Raw genomic sequence first — 5,000 nt, forward strand, 5'->3', positions numbered from 1 at the left:
ACGTGCATTATTTAGGACAAAGTGAATTTAATATCAGCATTTTGGGTCTATTTTACATTTCAAAAGCCCCCTCTGGAAGAATGGAGCACAAAACCGTAATTCAGAATGGTATAATGCAGATCGTAGACTGTGGGAATAGTTTCAGGAAACGGGCTGTCACTTCTTTGCGGGGGCGTGGCGATAGTTCAGGCTAACTTGAACTTGAACTCTGCTTTCGACCAGGCTCAAACTTTTGGATATGTTGTCATGGTGATTTGGAAAATCCAGGTACATGAAATCGGAAAGTCCGGCTAACCCAGTTATCCAGCTAAAGTTATCCGGCTAACTCAGTTATCCAGGTACAAGAAACAGGGCCCTGGGGTCTATAAGACAAGGTGTTGTGTACAGCCAAGGGCGTCATTTTGTTTTCAAAGGGGGGGGGGGGGGGGGACACACACACACACACACACACATTTAGGGGGCGTGGTCCGGTGAAAATGTTGAACATTTAGAATTTTAAATGCATCAATCTGGTGCACGTTGAGGGTCAAGTAGACAACATACTGTATGTATAAAACAACAGCCTAGAGGCTTTTAAATACAACGAGGTCATAGACAGATATTTCACAGACACCAATCACTTTTAATCAAATTTAATTACGGGTACAAAACGTTAATATAACTCAAACTCTTATGCACTGGTACATAAGTTATATAACAAACATGTTTAATAAAACTCCAACTCTTATGGTCATGCCCAGGGCCGTAGCCAGGGTTTAGAAATTAGGGAGGTCCATTTATTTTTTTGGCCCAGACCGGCCCACTATAATCGGTCGGACACCACCCACCAGTACACCATCCTTACGGTCCCCTTAAATATGCGTACCTACTGTACTATTCCCCCCCCCCAACCCATTACAAAGCTGGGTAGTAAGTGCCATGGACAAGTGGACCAGTGTACTCACTCGCTCTTGGCTGAATCTTGTTTTGGGTGGTGATGTAAAAACACCTGCATCATAGCAGGCTCAGGATGGGCAATGTAGTCTATAGCCTGTTCATCCCTGTCTCTCTCCTCCACAACCTGGCTTGACTAGACATAAGGAGAGAGATGATTACAATTAACTGGTACATTCAGGTCCAGAATTGTTGGAATCCCCTGACAAAGATGTGCAAAAAGCTGTACAATTTAAACAATGCCATACTGGTAATGAGAAAATAGTTGTTTATTCAATGAATGCATGGAGCAGTTCCATCTTATTTCATTTGATACTAACTACTCAGTTCATACAGATTTCAAGTATTCAAATATCAATGATGAATATTGCATAAGGTTTACACAGTTAATAGATCACCTTCTTGTTTTATATTCATCTTATATGGCAATTAAATCAATGGTGTGTTTGTTTGGGGAGTTTGACCTATGTGCCTACCACGTGAAGGTGCATGATCAATGGACAGCACAAAAACAATTTGTGTAGGTGGAGACTAGAGCTACCAACCTACCACAGATAGTAATAAGTTATTAAGAGTAAGTAATCCATACCATATATATCCTAATAGTTACCTTATTACCATACTTGGCTGAAAACAAACTTTGCTGCCTGTTGTGAATGTGTTTTTCCCTGTAGGCTAATACATAAGTAGGCATACATTTTTGCAGCTGAGGAAAAATTTGCAGTTGAGTAGGCTATAATGTGCTGTGTTTTTATGTCTTCCATCGAGGACCACCTTGGAAATAAGTGTTAATGCTTGTTAATGAATGCTTTTAGGTGATATCCTCAGGAATACAAATTGGTCAAGATGATTTGTTTTTATGATGTGTTTTTAATTTCCAAATAAATCTAATCAAATAAAAAAGCAGTTTTTGCATGCAGTTGAGCTACTGGTGTTGTATATTATACAGCCTTTTCATGCATCTTTATCAAGGGAACCCTTATCCTAATGATTTAAAAAATAATATTATGATGATACGATATGGACCTAGTAGTTGGGTCATCTGTGGCACTTCGTTTCTCAATGGATTTTTTAAAAAGGCGGGGGAAATTTGTGAGAGACCAAAATCCAAAATGGCTGCCGTGGAAATAAACTTTTTAATGGTTTGACCTACAATGATGCACAATACATGGTACCAGCCCCCTCTCAGTCATGTACCAGCCCCCTCAGTCATGTACCAGCCAGCCCCTCTCAGTCATGTACCAGCCCTCTCTCAGTCATGTATACCAGCCCCCTCTGTCATCTACCAGCCCCCTCTCAGTCATGTACCACAGCCCCATCTGAGTCATGTACCAGCCCCCTCTCAGTCATGTACCAGCCCCCTCTCAGTCATGTACCAGCCCCCTCTCAGTCATGTACCAGCCTCCTCTCAGTCATGTACCACAGCCCCATCTCAGTCATGTACCATAGCCCCATCTCAGTCATGTACCAGCCCCCTCTCAGTCATGTATACCAGCCCCCTCTCAGTCAGGTACCAGCCCCCTCTCAGTCATGTATACCAGCCCCCTCTCAGTCAGGTACCAGCCCTCTCTCAGTCATGTACCAGCCCCCTCTCAGTCATGTACCAGCCAGCCCCCTCTCAGTCATGTACCACAGCCCCCTCTCAGTCATATACCACAGCCCCCTCTCAGTCATGTACCACAGCCCCCTCTCAGTCATGTACCACAGCCCCCTCTCAGTCATGTACCAGCCCCTCTCAGTCATGTACCAGCCCCCTCTCAGTCATGTACCACAGCCCCCTCTCAGTCATATACCTGCACGACTGGCGGGGGGGTGCTTAGTAAGAGATGTGATTGGGCCAGCCCAGTGTCAGTCAGTACCAATGGGTAGTAGTGGGCCGGTCGTTGACACAAAAAAAAAAAAAAAAAAAAATTATATACTTTTTTATTTTTTTTTAATAGTTACAAATAGTTACCGAGGTCCGGACCTCGGTGACCTCATAGCTGGCTACGGCCATGGTCATGCCCGCATCGATTGTGCAATAATACAATAATAAAATAGACATAGAAAAAAAAAACAGGTAAGACATCAGATGTGCATGATAAAATAGACATGCTAAATAGTTCAAGTTCAAGTTTATTTATTAGTTGTCATACAGAATTACAGAATACTTTTATACAAAATGCTTCTTTCTGTTACGCTCCAGAGACTGTGCTAGACAAAAGGATAAGTATAAAATAAAATAAGTATAGCAAGTATAAAATAGAAGTCACGTACGTAGACACAAGTGTTCAGTCTGTACATATGTACAATGATCAATGCAGAGTAGAAGTAACTGAGTTACCATACAATATACTATACAATATACTAATATACAATATACTATATAGTGCAAAGCAGAAATGCAGAAATGGGATGAGTTACAATTTAGGTACACTTTACAGTAAGATGTACTGAGGTATGGGTTGTAGTGCAAATTCTTTGCCAATAAATATAAAGTGTGTTTAGGTGTTCTAAAGTGTGTAGAGTGGGTGCTGCAGTGAGTTGTTTGTTTAAAGTGAGTGTGTGCGTGTGGATGTGTGTGCTGTGAGTGCATTTGATGGTTGTTGCATAGTGGTATTGTTCGTTGAGCAACCTGATGGCCTGGGGATAGAAGCTTCTTCTGAGTCTTTCTGTGCTTGCCATGAGACTCCGGTATCGCTTGCCTGACCGCAGCAGTTCAAAGAGGCAGTTGTTTGGGTGGCTGGAGTCTTTGATAATTATCTTAGCCTTACCCCTGCACCGCTTGTTGTAAATGTTCTGGAGAGTGGGAAGCCCCCCTCCAATTGTGCGTTCGGCTGAACGGGCCACTCTCTGTAGTCTGCTACAGTCTTGTGCGGTGCTATTCCCAAATCAGGAGGTGATATTGCCAGTCAGGATGCTCTCTATTGTACATGAGTAGAAGTTCTTAAGGATCTTCTGACTGACTTGGAACTTCCTTAGGCACCTGAGGAAGTAGAGGCGTTGCCGTGCCTTCTTCACAACACTGTCAATGTGTGTGGTCCATGTCAAGTCCTGTTCACTCTCTCAACCGGTGCCCCGTCGATGCTGAGGGGCTGTAGTCCCTGACCCCCGACCTCCTAAAGTCCACAATCATCTCCTTTGTTTTGCTGACGTTCAGGGAGAGGCTGTTCTCTTGACACCATCGTGCTAGGACCTTGACCTCTTCCAGGTAGGCCCTCTCGTCGTTTGCAGAGATCAGGCCCACCACCACTGTGTCGTCAGCAAATTTGATGATTGTGTTGCTACTCCGCTGAGCCACACAGTCATGTGTGTACAGGGAGTAGAGGAGGGGACTCAGAACACAGCCCTGGGGGGCCCCTATGTTGAGGGTGATGGATGAGGAGGTGCAGTTGCCTGCTCTCACCACCTGGGGTCTGCCCGTCAGGAAGTCCAAGACCCACTGGCAGAGGTCATAGTTCAAGCCCAGGTCCCTGAGCTTGGCTATGAGTTTGGAGGGGACTATGGTATTGAATGCTGAGCTGTAGTCGATGAACAGCATTCTCACATAGTTCCCCTGCCTCTTGTCCAAATACCTGAGAGGGCACTGGTTCCTATGTACACTAATATAATAATATACAATTTGAACTCTGTCATTATTATACTTAATGTATCTAAACTATATTATACAAGAGCCACATCTGTTCTTTCCTTAAAGTGACTTTTTATATACCTCATTCCTTTAAAGTGACGTTTCCATTATTTAAAGTGACATTTTGACATTTAAACTCATCTAATGCTTCCAAACACATGTTCTCTCCGATCATGGGCAGAGATGAATTCCTCGCAGAGTTTTCTCATGTCAAAGGCATCAATCATCATTGTTATGCCACCCGTTAGTTTATGTCTGGATCGTTGATTGGGCCTTTTTCATTAGATATGAATCATAGCAAATGTCAAATTGCTTTGATCTCAAATAAAGATAAAAGTCAGTTAGAGGCAACTCCTCCTCCTGCTACCAACGCATACGGTTGTGCCCTCGGGCAAGGCACTAGCTCCAGGTTACTTGATGACGGAAGGCCCTAATTATCCCTAACATTGTGTGTGTG

General features: G+C 43.5%; 1 protein-coding gene across 1 annotated transcript in view; it reads left to right on the forward strand.

Annotated features, from left to right (window-relative positions):
• Positions 1 to 5,000, forward strand: part of LOC311226573 (uncharacterized protein) — a gene marked incomplete at both ends in the record, with an annotated part of 37,865 nt that overhangs the window by 4,456 nt on the left and 28,409 nt on the right. The window lies entirely within an intron of this gene.

The sequence above is a fragment of the Notolepis coatsorum genome, assembly GCF_963971535.1.
Source record: "Notolepis coatsorum genome assembly, chromosome: 1".
NCBI classification, from domain to species: Eukaryota; Metazoa; Chordata; class Actinopteri; order Aulopiformes; family Paralepididae; genus Notolepis; species Notolepis coatsorum.